This window comes from Equus przewalskii, chromosome 32, assembly GCF_037783145.1.
Source record: "Equus przewalskii isolate Varuska chromosome 32, EquPr2, whole genome shotgun sequence".
NCBI lineage: Eukaryota > Metazoa > Chordata > Mammalia > Perissodactyla > Equidae > Equus > Equus przewalskii.
Window position 1 is genome coordinate 19857672 of NC_091862.1, and position 24234 is coordinate 19881905.

Genomic DNA, 24234 nt, shown 5'->3' on the forward strand with positions numbered 1-24234 from the left:
TGAATTCTTACACACTTCATTTTGCTTTTCTTTCTACCTATGAATTATAGTAAAATTGTCTGTTGAGAATGAAATTATTTCTTCCTATGTGTAAGGAAAACTATTAAAATTTACAAAATCCTTTTCTCTCTTAACAAACTCTGGTTTTAAAGACTATCGTCATAATAACAACTCAAATGAAGTAGACTAAACAACAGCCACTCGGTTTTAGACTGTGCTCACATCACTCCTCTATGAAAATTTTGAGTTCCATAGTTTAACCTTGATGTTTAAGGCACTGCGAATGGGAAAAAAAAAAAAAGTACTCTGCTACCGAAAGGAAAAATACATTGGAAAGAAATTACAAAATGTTTTCTGTATCAAACCTTGAAAAGGAAATACTATTTTATTATAAAAAATTATATCTGAAACAAGATTCTAATACTTTGGAGAATTAAATAATGCACATGCTGTTGGAAAGTTTTATAAATGCTTGCAATTTTGTTGTACATATTTATGTTATAATGAATCAGTTGATGATTTCCTGAAATAAAGCTATATTTTATATAAGACAATATTCAAGTTCTCTTATTAAAAAGGAAGTGGGGGGCTGGCCCCGTGGCAGAGCGGTTAAGTTTGCGCGCTCTGCTGCAGGTGGCCCAGTGTTTCGTTGGTTCGAATCCTGGGCGCGGACATGACACTGCTCATCAAACCACGCTGAGGCAGCGTCCCACATGCCACAACTAGCAGGACCCACAACAACTATGTACCAGGGGGCTTTGGGGAGAAAAAGGAAAAAATAAAATCTTAAAAAAAAAAAAAAAAAAAAGGAAGTGGATAGGGGCTGGCCCCGTGGCGAGTGGTTAAGTTCGTGCACTCAGCTGCAGGCAGCCCAGCGTTTCGTTGGTTCGAATCCTGGGCGCGGACATGGCACTGCTCATCAAACCACGCTGAGGCAGTGTCCCACATGCCACAACTAGAAGGACCCACAACAAAGAAGCTACAACTATGTACTGGGGGGCTTTGGGGAGAAAAAGGAAAAAATAAAATCTTTAAAAAAAAAAAAAGTGGTTGAAGTAATCCTCTAGGTCCTCCTTAGGGCTTTAGTTTTATATTTTCAAGGCTCATTGCCTTAACATTATTGCTAATGACAGAAATGATTTTCACCTGTTTGCAGAATCAGCCTAACTGGATGAACTCTACTACCGGCAAATTTGTGCTTTCAAGATCAGTCTATTTGTGTTCTTACATTATATTATATAAGGAATTATATAGATAAGGCATTTAAATGGTACACTGCTCCAGGACTTAGGAGGTGACTGATTTTGTACGTAGAAAAGCCTGATTTTCAGAAGATGATCTCCAGTCTGCATCTTTCTTCTGAGCTCCAACCTTTATTTCGGGATGCCTGCTGGATATCTGTACTTGGCTGTCTCATTGCAAATGTCACACACGCGCGCACACACACACACACACACACTGTTCTCTGGTAACTTCAGGTTACTAGTTATGTCCAGCACAAGTCATGGTCTTTGATACCAAGGTGACTTTCTCAGGTCACTGTCTTTCTCTGAATTCCCTTGCTAGAATCGCACTTACTTTTAGGTCATCTACTTTACCTCTCCTTTAAGATTTAGTTCTGGGGAACCTCTATCTCCCTATTCTCTCCTCCTGCAAAGAAATGTAATTCCTTTTTTACACATCTCTCTCAAGGCCTGTGAGATCCTGGAAAGGAGAAGCTCTGATTTATTAGCCTGTGGATAAACTGCTATGCTAGATATGTGTGTGTGTATGTGGGGGGTGTGCATGTGAGTGTTTGAATGTACATGTGGGTGTGAGTGTGTGTGTGTTTTGCAGAGGTCCATGTGTTTGGAGGCTCCTCTTGGCCAGGACTGGTTGTGATGAGTTAAAAATAAGAAGACACAAGAGATTCGTGTTTCTCTGTAATCGAGTAGTAAGTATTTGGGGATTGTTTTCTCGGCTGTTGGAGAGAAAAGGTTTGGAAGATTATAGAGGGGCCTTGGGAGAAAGAAGGCAACCAACAGCACAGCAGGAAATCAGGTCTAAGGAGAATGACTAGAGAGCCCATGCCACCTTTCTGAACAGGGATGTCTAATACTTACTTTAAAATATTTTTCTGTGCAATGCTACTACCCAGTCTTGAGTAAAACTTATGTTGGCAGTGCCCTGGGAAAAGAGGAAAGGACTAGATGATTGGTTTGGAGTACAGCTATGCCAACAGAGCAGGAGAGAGAAAGTGAAATGCTGAAGGGGCTGACCAAAAATTCAGCGAGAACAGTAATAAAAGTGTGACATGTCTGAGAGAATGTAAAGATTTCCTGAAAGCCTTTGGAAATTTTAAGAAGCGCGCTAGAGTTTTCACAAAAGTTGAGATGAAGTATCAAGTCATTTTATTGGGTATTAAAGGAAGATGACCCCAGAATGTTGGAAAATTTGAGGAGATTTTAAACATACAAAGTTTAAACAACTTTAGCTTTGAAATAAGAAAATAACATATTAAATTCCTTTTTTTTTGATGGCAAAATATCATGCTTTGCAAACTGCAATTTTTCTCTCCACTTCAGAGAGAAGAGACCGTTTCCATGTTTTCAAGGCTGGCATTTCCAAAATACTCACACTTCTAGAGAGGAACAGGTCTTGTTCAAACACACACTATAGGATATCAGGCTTTGTGGCCCACATATTTGGGGCATCCCAATTTCTAAATCTCTAGGAAGTATATTTAGCAATCTTCAGGGGATTATTTACTCTGGGATTCATGATAACAAGGAAATCATTGTTGGACAATGAACATATCCACGGTATGACAAACACTAAATAAAGATCACTAAATATTTATCTTAAATATATCTGTATTTCCATACATGAATAACGTATATTTGAATATACATCTGAATATATATTTGGATTATATATTTGAATATATTCAAATATGTGTATTAATGAATGTATATATATATATATGTTTTCTTAAATCTAACATCAGATCCTTAAAAAAAGAAATCCTCCAGTATAATGCTAGTATTGATTTAGAACATCTGGGAGGCTCAGCCAGCTGTGGCTAAAGTAAACCTGCCCTCCAGCTCATTTTCAGTTTTTCTTCTTTCATCGTCTAACTAGTTTACGAGAGTTCCGATTTCTCAACATCCTTGCCCTAACTGGTATCATGAGACATTTTCGTTACAGACGTTCTGGTAGGTGTATGGTGATAGTGATTTGTGGTTTTAATTTGCTTTTCCGCGATGACCAATGATGTCGAATACTTTCTCCTGTGTTTAGTGGCCAAGTGGTCAACCGAAGTGAAAAGCTTCTTCAAACCTTTTCCCATTTTTTTTCCCACGCAGTTGCCTGCTTTTTTGCAGTTGTTTATGTATGCCAGACAAAAGTGCTTCTTTAGTTATATATATTACCTTAAAAATACTTTGTCTGATAATATTAGCTAGCTTTAATTTGGTTAGTGTTTGCGTGTCATATTTTATTGTTTTTTATTTTTAAGCTTCATATGTCCTTGTATTTATATTGTGTCTTTTATCCATTCTGAAAATCTTTGTCCTTTAATTATAATATTTAGACAATTTACTTGTAATTTAAATACTGATATAGTTGAGATTAAGTCTACTTTCTTACTATTTGTTTACTGTGTTCCATCTCTTATTTTTTCCTTTTAACAATTCCGCTATGATATGCCTGGCTGTATTTTCCTTTGTTTTTATCCTACTTGGGGAATACTGATTTTCTTGGATTGAGGGATCCAAGTCATTCATCAAATTTGGAAAATGTTTTGCCTTTGCTTTCTCAAATATTGCTTCTGTCTTGTTCTCTCCTCTCTTTATATGATTCTCGTTACACATATGGTTTTTTGTTCTTTTCTGTTTATTTTTTTCCTTTTACTCTGTTTGCTTCAGTTTGCATATTTTCTATTAGTGTTTTTCAGTTTACTAATCTTGCTTTCTGTTGTGTCCTTTTTGAGTTTAAAACTATCCAATTAATTCTAAACTGCAGATATAATATTTTCACTTCCAGAATATCCACTGATTTTTCTATTGCTTCGAATTTTGTGTTGAAATTCTTCATCTATTTCTCTATTTTCTTAACACATTAATCAGTTATTTTGAAGCCCTTCTCTGTTAACTCCAGTACTATGCTCATTTCTGAGTCTGCTTCTGCTGACTTGTATTTTTTTAACTATCAGTTATTTTTCCTGAAACTTCAATAACTAATAATTATTGGATGCTGGAGATTGTGGACAATCTAGTATAGAGCTTATGGATTAAGTTGTACTCTTCTGAAGAATGTTAAGTTTTATTTCTCAGGCAGCTTGACTACTGGTATGTCACCTTTGTATGCCATCATTGATGCTAGATTTTAGGCTTTGTAGGGCATGCCTATTTTAATTGTGCCTCTACTTCTAAGATCTGAATTTTACTCTACGTACATGCACTTTCTGGAGTCTCATTTCAACCCGATTGTGTTCCTCATGCTCTCTCCACTCTTGTTAGGCCAAATACCAATGTCTTGTCCACACCTAATGAGATCTCGTCTTTGCTCGACTCTCTAGTTTCCCAGTGACTTTTCTCTGCCACACCTCCCAGAGTTTTACCCTGTACGTTCTCAGCTTAGAAATTATCTGAGGGCCTAATAAGAGTTTTTCTCTTTTTCCCTTTTTTTTTTTTTTTTGAGGAAGACTGGCCCTGAGCTAATAACCGTGCCCATCATCCTCTACTTTATATGCGGAATGCTGGCCATAGCATGGCTTGCCAAGTAGTGCATAGGTCTGCAGCCTGGATCCGAACCAGCGAACCCCGGTCCACCAAAGTGGAACATAAGAACTTAACTGCTGTGCCACTCGGCCTGCCCCCTGAGAGGAATTTTAATTTAGATTTTCTTCCTGCTCCTTCTGTGCTGTTTTGACTCATGCGATATTGTGGCCCACAGTCCCAAGTTCCTTGTCATTGCCAAGATTCAGTTTCTCTTTCCTTCTGCTCACTTAGACAATTGCTTTCTATTGGGTTTTACATACCTAAGCTGCAGTTTGGAAATGCCCTCGAGTTAAAGCCAGGATGAACATGAGGCTCTCTTCGTAGGGTTTCTTTCTATCAAGCATCACAGCCTTTTACTAACTGCTATCCAGAAACCACCAATAATTTTAATATAATTTACCCAACTTTTATAATTGTTGACTGTATAAGTTCAGTCAATACCGGCGTCTCCATTGTGGATGTATTTCTCTTGGTTTCTTTGTATCATTCTTTTCATTCTATTTTTGTTTCATTTGACTTATTGGTTAACTGGTTTACCTTTTGGAGTTGTTGTCCTAGACATTATAACATACTTTCTTGACTTCTTAGAGTAGAATGTTTAAAAAATGTAAATACTAATTCCCAGGCAATACAAGAATCTTACATCAATTAACTCCATATTTTCCTTCCCAACTTGGTGTTATTTGAATGCTTCTTAACTTTTTATATATTTTAAATCCTACAAGCCTTTATTATTTTTATATTTCTAATATTTATTTACATCTATTCTGTATATTTCTCATCACTCTGTCATCTATTTCTGCTCTTCCAAATGTAATGATTTTTCTTCTCCATCAAGAACTCCCTGAAGTTTTTTTTTAAGTATGAGGCTGTTGGTAATGATTCTCCCCAGTTTTTCTTGCTTAAAAGTATCTTTGATGTGCCTTTATTTTGAAGAATGTTTTCACAAAGTTGACAGCTAATTCCTCTCTGCATTTCAAATTAACGATTTATTGTCTTAGGCCTCCATAGTTTCTGTGGAAAAGTCAGGCATCAGACCTACTGTTCTGTTTTTAAAGGTAATGTGGTTTTTCTATCCTCTGCCTGCTTTTAAAGATTTTTCTCTCTACCTTTGGTTTTTGTCAATTTTAATATAATATGCCCAGGTACAGTTTTTTCTTTGATTTATACTTCTTGGGGTTCACAGAGCTTCTCTAATCTGTGGATTCTCATTGTTCTTAAGTTTTGAAAAAATTCTCGGCTATGATCTTATCAATTATTGTCTCTGCCTTTTCATACTCTTCCTTCTGTCTAAGATTCCAATTGCACATTTATTAGGCTTTCTCACTCTCTCCTATAGGTCACGTAAGATATTTTCTTCTTTTTTGGTCATGCTTTAATGTGTATATTTTCTAGTGACAATTGTTGGTTCAGAATTCTCAATTCTGCTGCATCTAATTTACTATTAAACTTTTGCCCCTTTAAAAAGTCTATGTCATTTGCTGTATTTTCAAATTTTGTATTTTTCATTAGAGTATTTTCATACATTTCAATTTTCTATTGAATTTCTCCATCTTGTCCTCTTATTTTCTTGAACATATTAACCAATTATATTAATGTTTATAACTGATAACTCCAATACCTATATCAATTGTGGATCTGTTTTTAACGTCTGTTTTTCCTCTTGGTTTTTTGGTCCATTATTCCTTTGACATGCTTGATCATTTTTGATTGAATGCTAGATAATGGGTATATAAAATTGCAAATAATTTGAGGCTCTTGTTGACAGTGTCTTTTTTCACAGAGGGTGTAGTTTGCTTTCAGGAAGCTATTAGAGAAGGAGCAGGACATATAAGATTCAGAGCTGGAGTTCACTTGGTGAGGATTAATCTATTTCTGATTGGATCTTATCCTTAGAGTATATACCTTTCAGGCTCTGAAATGGAGGTCAGAATGTCCTTGATTGGCCCTGAACCGTAATTTTTGTTTTTATGATCCCACAAGATTGCTGCAGTGTCTACTCAGCTTGCTAACATCTTAGTCACCATGTCTGCTTGTCCTCTTAACCTCTCTACCTTAAAGTGCTTAAAAATGCATTATGTATGTTACTCCAGGATCCTGTTAACTGTATACATGTTTTACTAATGCACTTCTGAAAAATTGGTAAAAACTTTTGCTGAATGAAGTTAGTTAGCTTAGAAACTCTATCCTGCTATTAGAATGAGGGTCTTAGTGTCCCTGAGCTGACCTGATGATGATGATGATGATGATGATGATTATTGAGGTATAATTGACATGCAACATTATGTTAGTTTCATGTGCACAACATAATGATTCGATATTTGTGTATATATTGCTAAATGATTACCAGGATCCTAATTTTTTTTTTACAGTCTTTATTTATTTATTTATTTTTGGCGAGGAAGATTGTCCCTGAGCTAACATCTGTGCCAGTCTTCCTCCATTTTTGTCGTTGGATGCCTCCACGGCATGACTTGATGAGCAGTGTATAGGTCCACACACAGGATCCAAACCTGCAAACCCTGGGCCGCTGAAGTGGAGCGCACGAACTTAACCACTACACCACCGGGCCAGCCCCAGGATCCTAATTCTTGAAGTCTTGGCTGCCTTGGTATCTCTTCAATGGTATCAAACAAATTTTTTCAGCTTTTCTATTTATTTATGGTAGAGGCCTTGATCTTCAACAACTTATTGTAACATTTATAAGAAAAGCAGCTCTAAAATAGTTCTTATTTTTCAATTTTCAGTATCTTTATTTTCTTAGAAACTGGACACAACTAATTCTTAGAAGCAGGCCGCTCCTCAAACCTTTAACCCTTATTGTTCAGACTCTTGTGTTTTAACAAACTCTACTGCACTATTTGTAAATGTGAGAATGCATTCAAGAACTGGGAAAATAAGTTTAAGAGATTGCACCAAGTTTACTCAATATTGATAGAACAACATAAAATTATATTCTCTGTATAACACATAGCTTTTGATATTGCAGAACTTTGACCTTCTTATAAGGTAACTTACATAACATTACAAGTTACTCTTTGCTTTTTTATCCCAAGCAAGGTGAAGTATTGCAAATAACATATGGCTCCCATAAGTTTTCACTGAGTATTTAAATCAGCTTAAGAGATAATCCTTTCTACTAGATATAGGTGGACAAGAAAATACCACTTCAGTCTCTGACCTGAAGATGATTGACTTTGAAATATCAAATCCATCAAGTTTCTGCAAATGGAGCACCAGGAATAGACCACTGGTAGCTTTTTCCCTTAAGTCTTTTACCTGAGAAATTCTATGGGAAGTTTTGGTGTTGACCAAAAGAAGACACAGGTTTATCATTAAACTTCATTTTAATGAGTCTCAAAATTCTATGACAGATGTTGGTCAAGCTCTTCCTATTTAAAAAGTACTGATTTTAAAATGTAACAACTTAAAACTGCTACACAATAAAATGGTGGACAAAACATTTCTTTCCTTCTGAATGCTTGGCAATGCATTTATATCATTAACTGGTCTTTTACTATGAAACTTAAATGGCCAAATGAAACAGTTCTGAGCCATACTTCCATAACTAATCATGACTGTGAAGTGTTCTAGAAAATATTAATTTAGGAGTTTTCTGAGCAGCCTTGATGATCTTGCCAGCTCCAGCAGCCTTCTCGTCTGCTGCCATGAGGACACCCATAGCAACTGTCTCCCGTATATCATGAGCAGCAAAATGACTCAAAGGAGATAGACAGAGAAGCTTTCAACACACGTAATTTTGTCAAGAACCAGCTCAATGATGGCAGCATCACTAGATTTCAAGAATTTGGGTCATCTTCCAGCTTCTTATGGGATCAGCAATCTTCTTCCTCAGCTTGGCAAACTTACAAGCAATGTGAGCATTGTGACAATCCAGGTCAGGTGCATAGCCTGTACTGTTTTGGCCTGGATGGTTCAGGATAATCACTAGAGCAGTGAAGCCAGCTGCTTCCATTGGTAAGTCACCAGCCACATTGTCACGACAGATTTTTAACAGACAATTTTCCTGACATTGAAACCCATATTTTTCCCAGGCAAAGCTTCACTTAAAGTTTCAAAATGCATTTCAACAGACTTTACTTGTCATGTTGACTGGGGCAAAGATAGTCACCATGCCTGATCTTGAACACGAGTCTCCACTCAGCACATAGGGACTATACTAATACCACCAATTTTGTAAACAACATGGAGGAACAGACAAAAGGATTTATCAGTTGGATAAGTTGGTGGCAGGATGCAATCCAGAGCTTCAAGCAGTGTAGTTCCACTGGCATTGCCATCCTTACAGTGAATTTCCATCCTTGAACCAAGGTATTTTGGCTCCAGCATGTTGCCACCATTCCAACCAGAAATTGGCACAAATGCTACTGTGTTGAGGTTACACCTTTACTTTTCTTAATGTAGGGGCTGACTTCCTCATGTCTGTTCTAGCTGTAGAGTGGCTCATTAGAATCCGTTGTGTTAACATTAACAATTAGTTGGTTCAAAACTAGCATGTAAGCCAGTAGGGCACACTGATGGGTCTATCTATTCTTGAAGATACTAGCTTCAATTTCACAAATACCAGCAGCAACAATCAGAACAGCACTGTCAGCCTGAGATGTTGCCCGTGGTCAAGTTTTTGATAAAGTCTCTGTGTCCTGGGGCATCATTGATGGTCACATACTTGCTGGTCCCAAGTTTCCACAGGGAGATGTCAATGGTGATGTCATATTCACACTCAGTTTTAAGTTTTTCCAAGACCCAGGCATATTTCAAGTTGCCTTTCCCATCTCAGAAGCCTCATCCTCAAATTTTTTGATGGTTATTTTGTTGATCCCATCACATTTGTAGATCAGATTGCCAGTAGCAATAGACTTCCCTGAATCTACATGTTCAAAGATGGCAATATGATATGAATCTTTTTCTTTCCCATTTTGGCTTAAATTCATTGATTTTTTTTTATGACATCTGTGTTCTGGTGGAAAACTCATCACAAAAACAAACGGTTTCCAACTTAGTAAATTGTACCATGGTTAGGTAGTCTACTCTGTGTGTGTCAGAACGATATTGTCATTTTCCATAAGACACTACAGCCTTGTTCTCTGAAAGTATGCATTTTGTAAACTGCTTTTAGGAAAACATGGTACAAGAAATCTTATTACATTCTGTTTTTTATATTCTATTAATATAAATTATAAAAATGGAAGGAACAAAAGTAAAAGAAGTTTTACAGTCTTTATGTATTTTACTAGAATTTGTTTTTGCCTGACTAGCTCCAAACCAAAAAAGGGGAAGTGGTGTTTGAAAGTCATCACCATCAATCATTCTATGCAATAAAGACAGAGGCGGCCCCCTCGAGTGTTGTGTTAAGAGCAGGGCTCTAAGATAGAGGCAGAGGGGATGAGATTTCCAGTTCTTCTCAGACCTGTAAGACCCTTCAAACAAAGGAAACTCATGAGCAGAGGACTATGACTTTGGAGTCAATGCGGTGATACCTACTTATTTCCTAATATTATCATGACTAGAATAGGAAGGAGTCTTTCTTAAAAATAACCTTCTGACTGATACTCGTTCTGCAATTATTACTCAATGCCTTATAAAAGTAAGTTCTCATTATTAATGTGGGGTCTCACAAAAACTTTTCCCTAAAACACACATACTCTAGATAAGTGAGCAAGTGCTTATTTTAATGACAGTGAAAATGTCCATTAAATTTATATTTATTAAATCCTATTTATATAAATATAATATTTTTAGTAAACTTAATCTAAGTGAAACAGTGAAAAAACCAAATACCTGAAAATGCTTAAAGACTGCTGTGAAACGTGTTACACAATCAATGAGAAAGGATTATACAGTATGTGGTTCCTCCAACTGTTGATTAAGACACCCTAGAGGTCCATAGAGTTATTGCAAGGAGCCAAGATGTGGACTAATGTATACATCACAATTTATAGGCTAATAAGAATAATCAACCCACTTCTTTCATTTTTATTTTGCTCCAATTGTGATTTATACGCTATACATTTATACTCAATTATTATTGCTGTGTATTTTCTCAGTCAACAAATATACTTATGACTATTATTATGGGGTAGTCTGTAATATTTTATATATTTTAAAAGGTTCTTATAATTGAAAAGTTTAAAATTTGTTGATATATTAAAAATGTTATTTTACATCCCTGATGCTTTTTTTCACTATGAATGGAAATTTTAAAACCTACCAGGGAGAAATATAGTGAAGGTTGAGGGCATTCAATAAATATTAATTTCCCTATCTGTCCTTCCCTGCATGCACCAAAAACATGGTTTTCCTCTGTAAGACAAATTGTCAAGTTAAAATCAAATTTATCAATTCTTAATTTTTTTACAATTCTGGTTTCTTAAACAAATTAGTAGAGAAAGAACTGATAGAAAAAGTCAAACTGTTAGCAGAAATTACTGTTGAAGAGAAGCAAAAGAATGACAGTATTATAATTTAGTAATATAACTGATAGTTATAATCCTAAGCCTAAACATTAAAAAAGTCCTTAAAACAAGAAGTGATAATTATGCAATGTGATATAGGTGTCGGTATTGCTACAACGGCGATCATATTACAATATGTAAATGTATCACATCAATATGTCATACAGCTTAAATTTACACATTATATGTCAAATGAATTTCAGTTAAAAAAATAATTTATGTTTATTTCTACTGAAAAACAATCAATCAAAAAAGTAAAAGTCTGAGTAAGAATAGAAGCTTTAGGCACATTCTTTCCTTTAATCCTTACAACAAACTTTTATGTTGTAACTGTATATTAATATTATTTGCATTGTACAGATGAGAAAACTGATGTACAAGGATGTTAAGAAATTTGCCTAAGGTTACAGAGCAAGTGGTGAAGCTGGCTTTAACTCCACTTCCTTTCATTAAGGAAATCTTGCCCAAATCTACTATGAGAGGTTGTCTTTTAATTGATTTAGAGGCGTTCTGGGCAACAATATGATCTGAGATCCGAGTTGGAAAGAGACAAGGAACTCACTCCTTTCCTCTCTCACCCCAAGAAAACACGTCTGTCTTTCTTTCCTTGTTCACTGAACCTGAGCTTTGAGAATTTCCTCTCCTCCTCTTTCATGGTGAGCAGCTTCCTTTAAATTTCTTCCAGCCCTGTTGCTCTGTGAATGTCCCCACTTCTACAGACATCAAATTGAAGAGAGCCTAGACAGCTCTGGCTTTTCTGATATAGTCAAACAGCATTGGTCTGTCTTTCTGATGAAATGTTTATTTTAGAATAGCAAAGGGAAACTCTCCAGAAGTGTAGAGAGAAATAAGACTTCCAGGGCGCATTTGCCAGCGTAATTCTCTGAAGTGAAAATTGATCTATGACAGAGCACTGTAACTAAGGGGCAGTTACATTGCTAATTCCCCTGAGGCATGTCAGTGGCATAGCCTGGTCTCTGAAAAACAAGTCAGCAGGGTTAAGACTAATGTAGCCCAGACTCTTTCTCTTTTGTTTGTTGAATACCAGCTTAGCTGGTTTGCCGTGGTTGAATAGGTGTGCTCAACTATGAAAGTGTACTTTGTCGGTGTTGTTCTTCATGAACTTTCTTAATTGCACATTCCTTTCTTGAGAACATTACTGCTGCTTGAAGCCACATTCTGCTACTTTTGTGAGCACTGATTAAACATACTCACTCAGTAACCATGTGTATACAGCATTTTACTGAATAAATTGATGACTGAGGATAAATATATATTTGCACAGGCAGAGAATTTCAGGAATAATTGGAGTCTGAAACCATAGCTACTAATGCAGAGAAGCCCTTGGAAGAATGGACTATCCAGAGAGTAATCTGTTGATTCAGAGCTGCTCATCTCTCCATTTCACTTCGCATTGGTGTTGCTTGACATTAAAAATCCTATCAATGTTGTGCATGTAGTCAATTTTTGCTATTATTTGGGAAATGTCGATACACCATATGAATCACTTTTAGAGTAGCTGTTACTCGTGTATACGTGGTTTTTTTCTACTTTTTCTATTGTGACGTACTTAAGAAAAATTCTTCCTTTCACTATATTGGTCTAACTTTTTTTCCCCTTTTTTTCCCTCAAAGTAGGAGGGAGAGAGAGAAAAAGAGAGATTCACAAATTTCATCTGTGATGATGTCCTTTTATTTCTGCAATTCAGGGTAGGAGAAGTGTGGCTCAGAGTCCTCTTGACAAATGAGCATCATACTTTGAAAGTCTGGCCCACTTACTCAGGGCCCTGGGGTTCTCTTGTAAAGTGCAGTGTGCAAAGGCCATGATGTGAGGGAAGAGGAGACTTGAGACAAGACTAGAGAATATACAACATAATGACAACAGATAAAGGCCAACAGGTGAAGTGGAGCAGACAGTTGCTGGGATGAGGTGTGGAAATGAGATGTGACTGATGCAGTGAGGCCGGCTGTGTCTGAAGGAGAGAAATGGGATTTTGAAGTAGCAGGCCAAACCCTTGACCTCACCAACTTCAGCCACTTAAGCAGTGTGGCAACAAGTGGAGTGCCTGGTTTATCTGGCCTGGGGTGAGACCCTGCCACTGAAGACCCCCACTCTCTATCCAGAGTGGATGCTCCCCTAGGGAAGAAGTACAAATTCTTCTGTCACCAGTTGACATGCTCACACTTGTAGAGATCACAGACATAAACAGGGAAGTTTTTCCTTCTTATTTTTCTTCAAACACAACCACTGTAGATCATCTTGAACAAAGAGAATATGAAATTCATATGTAACTTTCACAACTCTCAGTTTTTTATTAAACAAATGGTATGAGAAGTGGGAAAGATTCTTTGTTTTCCTCATGGGATTATTCAGTTAGAAAGGATATAAAGCAATCCAGCTGTGCAGGAAAGCATATAACATATTAATATGACCCTGAGTACTTGGAAAAGAGAAATATGCCATGAAACAAAAACATGTTTTCCATTTTTCTAGTCCTGTGCATAGCATACAAGATTACATTATCTGTAAATGTTCTCTAGGTACCAATACTTTGAGAGCCGGTTGGATTTGTTGTCTTGCTTTTACAATCCTGCAATCCTAAAAGGTTCCTTGTTACTTCTTATAAATCAAGAGTAACAGTATATCCATGCTTCTTAGAGACAGGAAATTTCATTTTATATTCAGCTGTGAAGTGCATAGGTAATAAACAGTTCTTTGGGAGAACGTAAAGAAGTGTCTAAGGGGCATACATGACAGAGTAGAAGAAAAATAATGCTCTGTGAATTTGCATCCCAGGAAGGCCAATAGGTAATTAAGGTTGCATTTCAGCTCCTTTTAAAATACATAATTCATTTAGTGCCTGTAATGCTCGCAAAAGTACTCTAATAGTGCACTGGAGAATGAAGTGCTCTCTTTAAACTTGAAATCAAGGACATGGAAATATATTTCAGTTTTTCTTAAAGCGTGACCTGAATAGAATCACTTGGGGCTCTTGTTAAAAGTGCAGATTCTTGAATCTTTCCCCAAAATAATCAACTATGGAAAATAACTTATAAAAGAAGAGATGACAGGCGCTGGCCCCGTGGCCGAGTGGTTAAGTTCGCGCACTCTGCTGCGGTGGCCCAGGGTTTCACCAGTTCGGATCCTGGGCATGGACATGGCACCACTCATCAGGCCACATTGAGGCAGAGTCCCACATGCCACAACTAGAAGGACCTGCAATTAGGATGTACAGCTATGTACTGGGGGGATTTGGGGAGATAAAGCAGGAAAAAAAGAGAAGAGATGACAATATCTAACACTATCTTCCTTAGATTGGTCTCACAAATTTATTAATATAATTATTCAGCAAATGTTTGTTAAGCACTGACTAAATACTTGGTATTTTTAGGCTTGGAATTTGAAGATGAATCAAATGGTTCTTGCTCTAGAAAACCTCAGTGTTTCTTGGTAAGGAGACAATTCAAATTAGCACCATTAGTGATATAATGGAGATGTCTACCAGGCAAAGTTGGACTAAGAGTTGTGGAGGAGAAATGGAGGACAATGCACGGTCTCCAGTAAAAAAGAGCTAAGTTCAGAGAAAGTCAAAGGTAGAAAGACCAGTTGGGAGACAATCACAATTAATCAAGAGAGAGATGTGGATTGATAAGAGGGGACACACATCTTTCCTCCATCTTTTGGAAATAGACCTCACTATTCCTTTGGGAAACTGCTCCTGGCCTCTCTCTCACCAACCCACTCCCCCAAACACACACACACACACTACAAGATTTTGTTAGAGCTATCAATCATAGTACAGGGTCCAAGATGTAGGCCCATGACCATATTGATTGCCTGTCCCTCCCATTATTAGTTTCAGTGGGCTAGAACTCAGTCATGACAAAGAATGTGAGAGAAACAAAATAATAATCAAAAGCTGAAACCACAGAAATTTCATAGGAGCAGAATCATCAACAAAAGTATAATCTAACAGTAATTTTAGGAATATCTTAAATAATATAAGTAGCAATTGAAACCATGACCAAGTTAAGACCATTCTGTTAATGTTCTTTTTCCCTTTCTTTCTTCTTTTCTCCCTGTCTCTCTTCCTTTCTTCTTTCCTTGATGTTAGGCAGGGCCAGTAATGGTGTCTGTGTATCTGTACAAGGATGATGTATCAGAGTTGGGAGATGAGGGGAACCTGGTAAGCTGGGACATTGCATATGTAGGGGAGGAAGACATTTTCCTCTACTCTTCTAGGTTCTTCTGACTGGTCTAAGAATTAAATTGATGTGAGACAGAATAACTAGAGAAAAGAACACAAGTTTAATAACATGTATACATGGAAGAAACCCAGAAAAACTGAAGAACTTGCCTAAATGGCCAAAGCCACCACCTTAAATATCATCTTCAGGTAAAGACAAAAGAGGATGTTGGGGGTAGTGGTTTGGGACTCCAAAGGGGAAAAAGGAAATTCACATGGAGATGGAAAAGCAAATGTTTGGTAAACAAATGTTTACTATGCCTTGCAAAGACAATGGAACATGGAGAGTACGTTGTTCAAATGGGCCGTGCTAGGTTCCTACCAGTCTACTACACCTAGTTCATTTTATGCTACAGTTATCTATGGGGAGAGCTTCCTGAAACAGACATTCTATCTTAAATTCTCTTAGGCAGTTAGGGAGAAGGTCAAAATTTCTTCTTGTCTTTTGTTCTTAAAAATAATCAAGCCAAAGAGACACTTTTTGGGGTGGCAAATTTTGCTCCCCCACACCTACATAGGGGATTGAGCAAATAAATATATTGAGGATGATGGAGCTAGGTTTCCCACCTATGGACAAATAAATACAACTATGGAACAGAGAAAGATTTAAATGAACCATAGACTCTGTGGTGTAGAATGGAATAAGAGATTTAATAGAAAATATAAATAAAAGGCACAAGTCAAACGTGAAATCCCCAGTATCAATGAACTTACCTTACATCCAGACTTTGATTCCTACATACTCCTTTCCATTAAAAGAACCAAGCCTTCTCGGAGAAATGGCTTATTCAAATCTGGGGTAAGGAAAGTAGAAAATGAACTTGGAACATCTTCTTGGACCAAAAAGGAAGGAAGTGAAGAATGAATGAAGAAAACAGATTAAAAGGACACATTTTCTAGCCTGAAGGGGCTTCCACTGTCCAAATCTGGGAAAATTTGAGCATGAAAATAAATATCCATATTGATGGCTTATAAACCATTGAACTAGTATACATAAATAAGTAGAGTTAAGAGAAACTATTTTTTTTACAATTTAATATCAAATAATAAAAATATAGAAAATTGTCACTTATATCCACTATAGTAATAATTAATTCAGTAAATGCTAAATCTAATAGATGAAAGTTGGCTGAAAAATAAGATTATTTGCAAGGCCCCAAAGTATCTGCATACAAAATGCTTGTTAATTGTAGAGTAATGTTACAGAGGAGAATACTGGCAGACACTATATTTATCAAGAAATCAAATTACTGCCATTGGTAATGAGACAAATTGGCATCAGGTGCCACCTGATAGGAAGCAATGAGAACATCACCTCACTTCTGAGATATTCTTGCCAAAAATGCACAATCTGGTTCACTTCAAGGGGAAACATTAGACAAACCTATGTTGAGAGACACTCTACAAAAGGAATGCCATGCAGCTCCAGAAATGTCTAGGTCATGAAGGTCAAGGAGATACTGAGCAATTGCCCCAGACTGAAGCAGACTAGAGAGCCATGACATGTGGGTGCAATATGAGATCCTGGAGTGGTGCTTTTGTTTTAAAGACATGACTGAGACAATTGGCAAAATTTGGAAGGATCTCTGGATAATGGGTATATTGGTATTTCTTTGTAGTAATCTTGCTACTTTTTGTATGTCTGATATTATTTCAAACTTCTTAAAAAAAGTCAATTTACAAAGTAAAAATTAAAGCATTACTCCCCCAAACTGCAGTTATCTCTAGTCATCTCCTTGTGTGCCTCAAGAGGCTGCTAGGCAATATGGTAACACAATTCTTGCCATACTCCTTTGTTAAAAGTTGCTCTAAATAATCACAAAAATTTGAAAGGAGGTATTTGATCAGACGTACTGAGTATGGGACTAGATAAGCAACATAATAATAGCTTATCCTTCCTGAGCATTTACCGTATTCTCATACCAACTCAAAGAGTTAAGTATGTTATTAGCCTCATTTTCCTGATGAGAAAACTGAGGTTCAGCTAGGTTGAATAACTTGTCCTAAGTCATAGTTCTAGCAAATGATGGATCAGAGGTTTGGACCCAGGCAGTCTGCTGCTGTGGCTTCTACTATTAGCCACTTTGGGATGCTGCGTCCCATAGGTCTAGGTGAGGTCAGGCTCTTGAAAGGTGGTGCTGGTGACAGATTTGTTGTTCATGTTCGGTGGACTCCTCACTAGTTGGCAGGAGGTAGAGAGACAAACTCTTCTCTTGGCTCCTCTACCCTGGTAACAGAGGAAGGGCAGGACACAAAGGCACAAGTCAAAGAGGAAGGAGACAGAGGACTCTCCTTTTCCAAAGGGGCTAGAGCACCAGGCAGGGCAGCTGGGCAGAGTCCAGAGCGGACTTCGAGGCAGTAGCTTAGACTCAGACCCTGCACCAAATGGGAGGTCAGGATCACTGGACTCTTCTCAGGAGCCCAGATCTTTGCTTTGATGGGGAGGCAGCCATGGACACTGAGGAAGATGTGAGAGCCCAACAATTGTGTTGGAACCTACAGAACTCAACAGGGAAGCCTCTGACTCAGTTGCACATCCCATTGGACAGGGACCATGGGATTTCCTGCTGCATGCCCTCCGTCATCTAGGACTGGCTCAGGAATGAGTCCTGAGGCTGAACCTAGATCTAGCTGCAAGGACCTGGGGAAGACAGGAACTGGGGTAGCTGAGCCTGATTCACAAAATGGCTTATAGTCATCTTATTACAGTATTCACTTCCCAAGAGAGGGCAGCTGGGGCCCCCAATTTTCCTCAAGTACAGAGTACTTTTTCCTCTTGTTCCTTCTGTTACTGTCTTGTTCTTGGGACCCTCCAGGGATGCAGCAATGAAACTATAGAGTATTTTGGTTATTTTGAGTTATATAGCACAGTCAGCAACTCTCTTTTGAATGTCTCATTTCCCTTTTCCCCCAGAAAGAATAGTTAACACAGACAGGCAGTATTTAGAGTTCTTCATTCAAAGTTCTTATTTCTCCAAATATTCAAACATATCCCTCTTATTTGATAGGTTGGCCTATTGAAATAAGCTGACTAATCCCGAGATCAGCATTGGCCTCCATGGCAGCCACATCCCACACTCTATTTCCCACAACATTCGCAAGATTCCCTTCTTCCTGGCTTTCAGATTCAAAGTCAAATAAAATGTCAAACTTACAATCTCCTGGAGCGTGAACTCACAGGGGTTCAGTAGCAAGTATATTGTACTGGTTGCTTGTTAAAAGTTCCCTCAGGGCAAGTGAAATAAAAGAAATGCTCAAGGCAAAAGTATAAATCTAAATAAAAGGACTTATTCTTAAGGCTGATTTTTAAAGATATTTGCAACCAAGGTAAAATCTAGACAGACAACTTTTGTTGAGAATAGCAATGACGTCTATAAAGGCCTGTTTGGATTTAAAGTGCAATGGCCAACAGTGTAATAACAATCTAAAGACTTTAAAAACACAAATTAATAATGTCTGGAATATTTTGTGGGAGAAAAGAAAACTAAAGGTATTGAGGAAAGCAATGGGAAATAAAATGAATAAATCCAAATCTTATTCTAAAGCAGGCTTCAGGTTTAACCCTCGACAGGATGGCTCAAACACTACTCCATTGCCCAGCACCAATATTATTGGGCAGGGTGAGGAGATGGCTTTAAGATGTTCCATCTATTTTCCTGTGTTCCCTGACTGGTTTCTTCTTCAGAAAATTTTCCAAACTGTCTGCATCCTCTGTCTTGGAAAAGTCAGAATAAGCCAGTTAGCCACAGACATGCCAAACACAATTTCCTTAGAAAAATGTGCTAATCTTGCCTTGATTCAGTTAGATGACTTTTCTCAGAGTTGAGAAGCATGGCCAGAGGGAAGCATGCATTTCCTTTAATTAAAAAATAGCTGTGAACTGAAGGAGTCATTTAACCATGTGGAACCAAGCAGAGAGACTAGAATGTGTTATCTCCAACAGAATAGCAAATTACAAATTAATGCAAAACATTTCATGGGGTGGGTAGATCAAGGATTATTTTATGAAATAATATATTAGGATCACATTTCACAAATAATGTGATGTCAGGTGCCTTGTTCACAATCCCCACAAAATTTTCTTGAATTGTTTGCAATCTGTCTGCCTCAGCAGATAATCCCCAAATCTTCCCAAGACAGATCCTTTTCTTAAAGGCTGAAGTCACTTGAGACTCAGAAAAGTCAGAGATTTTTCATCTGTGAACTCTGGGTCTGCCACTAGCTATGAGACCATAAACAAACCACACAGGCTTTCTGAATCCTGTTATGTTTTTCTGTAAATGAAAGGCAAGAATTTAAGTGAAGTAATCAGAATTAAGACAGTTTTGTCCTTGCATGGAGACAGACGTAGATTCCTTGTCTCTCCCCTGTCTCTAATCCAGGTCATCTCCCACACCGATCTGCCAGCCTAGATGACAAGCCACCCCTCTGACGGCCGTGCTAGTGTTAGAAGTGCAGTTGGAATACCAGAGGGAAGCAACTTGATGCCCAGGGCATGTCTCTCCCATGGTTTAGGATATTCTGTAAGATCACGTGGTGTTTCTGTGTAAACGTGCACTGAAAATGGCCTGCCCGAGAGTGGAGCGCAGCGGGACTAGCTGATCTCAGAGGGCTTGTTAGGGATCTCGGTGCTCAGCAGTTTCCAAACTTTAAGATTCTGTAGATAAGCAAAGTTTCAAAAAAAATAGAGGAGTCTAAGTATAGGGGTGCCAATTTTTTTAATTAAAAAAATGCAATCAAAACCAAAAAACCATATCATCTTTATTGTCATTTTATAATATAAACTGTTTTAACACCAAAAGCTTTTGAAAGACATACATTTGGAGTGGAAAAACTTTCCTTTGAATGAAATAAATTTAATACTATGATAAATTTATTGTGCTGCCCATATTTGATTTATTTTACTACAGACTATCGGAAACTCTGTGAAACCCAATGGGTCTGTGGGTGGGCATGTAGAAACCATCATTCTAAGGAACCTATGCCTTACAATCAAAAGCTACTGTACTGATGGAAATCCCTGTCGTTAGCTGTTAGGCTTGGTTATAAACGCATTTTAAAAGTTTTTTTTATCTATCTTGTATAAAAACTCTTTCCTCTGTTATTATCTGATCTTGGTTCATGCCATTTGCGGCCAATAGTGGAAGATTTGTCTTCTAAAGCACTAGAAATGCAACTTAAGCTAGCTTCTGCATTTGTGGCTGTGTCCAGAGATGCCAGTAAATAAAACTGACTAAAACCAAATGTGTTTTTTAATGATGTGACTTTCTCAGAGATAAAGAATCTATTGTGTAAGATGCAGTCAGTTCTCACAAGGCTAGCCACAGCCTCATACAGCATCCTAAAATTGCCAGTTTACCGAGTTGGATAGCTGTCTCATTAAGCCCAAGTGAATAATATCACAATTTGATTAATGTTCTTGATGCCGCTTTCTTTGCTAGTCTTCTTGTTATAAGATTGCTATACAAATGATATGTATTGTGAATTATGTTTCAAAGTGCTACTGTCTTTCTATGACTGTAAAAATGAAAAACAAAAAAGAGAGAGAAAGAATTGTGAAATAATAGTTTTACAAAACTATTGAAAAACCTCCTATAAAAAGATTTCCATTATAAAGTAGATGCTAGTAAAGAGAAAAATGAACCTTAAATACTGTGATATAGCATATCAATAACGAAGGAGCTAATCTGGACTCTCCCAAGAGTAAACTGGGGATTCACAGAATTTCCTAGAAGACCGTGTGTGAAAATTTTAACATCTTGTATGCACCACAGGTTTTAAAGTCTTTTTTCTTATTGTAAGGATAAGATATAATATTGTAAGAATACGTAAAAGTGAAGAATGAAGCTGATGAAATTCAGGTATTGGGGTAATAATCAAATAGTGCTTAAAGAAAAGAACTTTTAAAATTCTGTTATTTATTCAATGCACTGCTGCTCTCCATTTTCCTTACAAATCATATGTCATTCTGCAAACACTCAATAATACACAACTATTCACTAATAAACACTCTGAAATTACCTACTTATGCTAATTACTATTTAAAGACAAATCCTAAATGCCTAATGTAGAACAAATCCATTTATTACCTAGCAATTATAACCAGTTTCACATGAATGATTGTAACCGAATGTCACTGAATAGTATATAATACTACTCCTTTTCCCTCCAACTCTAACTTGCCAGTGGTTTATCTGCATTGCTGCCTACCCAGTTGAAGGATTTATTACTGTACAAAACTATTTAGGAATGATTGAATCGAATTCAAATCTTAACCATTAGTTGGAAAGAAAACCTGGAATATCAAATCTGAAGTTTTTCCCCACAATAAGATCTACTTTTCCCTAATAGGTTTAAAAAGTCATTTAATAAACCATACAACCTCATGAAATTAATAGGCATTATCATGAGACATTTGCCCTGTTGGGGAGCTAAGAATCCCATGAGAAAAGCATGCTGACTCACTGCCCCTGTATCATTTTGAAAAGCAGTAGGGAATTAAACTTGAATTTTTATGAAGAAAAATACTTCTAATGGAAAATGAATTCCATTGAGCCAATTTCCTTTCCCTACACACTGCCCTCATTAGACGAAAGAACTTAAGTTTGGGTGAGAACTCAAGAACTGAACGCTGTAACAGTAACATGAGCTACAATAAAAGAATGTGGTGGAATCTGTTGTTTTGATTGTATCTACATGCCAATAATCATGTTAACTTCTGTTTCTAAACTTCCACCAGTGTATCTTCAACCTCACTTGTTACCCAGGACCTCAGTTCCCCATTCCAATTTCCTGTTTAGACACTGTTCTACCAGCACTTAAAATCGGTAGACAATGTTGAATTTATTATCCACCCAAATCAGCTAATTCTCCCAATCTGCTTTTTAAAGGAGCCTTGCCAGTCTTTCAATTAAGTGCAAACCTTTTACCCTGGCCTTTAAGAGCTTCCACATTAGCACTCAGTGTGGCCCTAGGTCACTAGCGGAATTTTCTAATGTGTTGCCGTGTTCTAGTCATTGTTACTTTTTGTTTTGTTTTGTTTGTTCTTTGTTACTCACACGCTTAATAATCTATGGACTTTTCCCCCAGGATGATGCCCATTTGTTCATAAACCTGACATTCTTTACATCATTTTAGAGGGTTCAAGAATACCTAAAAACCCACAAATAAATCTCTCATGAGTTGTGTTTTCCAGGTTAAGCATCCCTCTGTTCTTCCTGTCAAACTACGCCATTTGATGTTTCTTTCATATTCATTGTATTTTCCTCACACCGAGCTCTGGTTATGCTGTCCCCCTCACTAGCAGTCCCCTCCCCATATACACTTATTCTTCAAAGCCTATCTAAAATATCACATCTTCTCTAAATATATGTTAGTTGAGGATTTTGACTATCTAGCATCCATTTTCCCTTATGCTAGTATTAGTATTCTTATTTTGGTTAAAACACTCACCCCTCCCTCACGTAGTCCATAGGCCTCCTCCAAGACTAGTTTCTGATTGACTTAAATCAACAAGAACACTCAGTCTCTTTGGCCATAGAGGTTGGCTGATGAATAAGCACACGACTGAGATGTTAGGAGATTTGATGGGGGCTTCTGAGAAAGTAGCTTCATTATTCTTTGATGGAGATATTCTTTTTCTCTTGGAAATTAGAAAGGAAGCATATAATCCCTCCATAGCTGCTCCTTCCATCTTGTTATGTACAAGGAATACAAATTCAGGCTTAAGCAGACACTGCAGGAGAAGGCAAGAGAAATTAGGTCTTGAGTGACATTGCTGAGCTGCTGGACCATGACTGACCAGAAGCCTACCCTTTTTCAGGATTTTAGATTTATGTTATTCAGTAAATTTCCTATATCATTTGAGTTGTTTGAGTCAGGTTTCCTATTGCTTGCAACCTAAAGATTCGTAAAGTATGCACTTCTGTTTTGTGTTTTTCTTTTACAGTGCACCATAACATTTTGTTGGTTTAATTTTTAGGTCACTTATTCTAATCTATATTGTAATAGTATATATGTCATATTTCCTATTAGACCAGTAGTTCAGAGCTTGCAAAACTATATATCAAGCATGTCTGTAACATCCATTTCATCTTGCATGGGACCTTGCATATCCATTAATCCTTTATACATGAAATGTTAACTTCAAAATGCTTCGGACACTGTGCTAAGCACAGAGAACATGCGCATAGTGGGAGGAAGGTTATCTATTGGTAGCTAGCCACCCCAAAACTTAGTAGCTTAAAAGAACGGTCATTTATTTTGCTAAAAATGTGTAATTTGATCAAGATTTGCCAGCAATTCATCCCTACCTGGTATCAATTGGGCTCAAGGAATCGCTTCCAAGATGGTGCACTTGCTGGCTGGCAAGTTGGTGCTGGCTGTCTGCTGAGAGCATAGTCAGAGCTGTCAGCTGGGGGCCTTTATTTCTCTCCATGTGGTTTCTTTCCTGGTACTACTTGGGCTTCCTTATATTATGGGGGTTTGGATCCAAGAGCAGCTGTTACAAAACACAGGAAGTGGAAGCTGCTAGTTTCTTAGGCTTATAGTGGAACCTGAAACAATGTTATTTTTACTCTAACGTATTGGTCAAAATAGTAACAGAGCCTGCCCACATTAAAGGGGAGGAAAAATAAATCCCAGCTATCAGTAGAAATGTCAAAGTGTTTTCAGCCATCTTTAACATGCAACAAAGATATATAAGATATAGTCTTTCACCATAAGGAAATCAAGCTCAAGGGGTAAGCAGACATGA

The 24234-nt window shown here is 37.4% G+C and overlaps 1 pseudogene; it reads right to left on the reverse strand.

Annotated features, from left to right (window-relative positions):
* Positions 1–8328: 8328 nt before the first annotated feature.
* LOC103565334 (elongation factor 1-alpha 1 pseudogene) lies at positions 8329–9712 on the reverse strand (annotated as a pseudogene).
* Positions 9713–24234: the final 14522 nt, after the last annotated feature.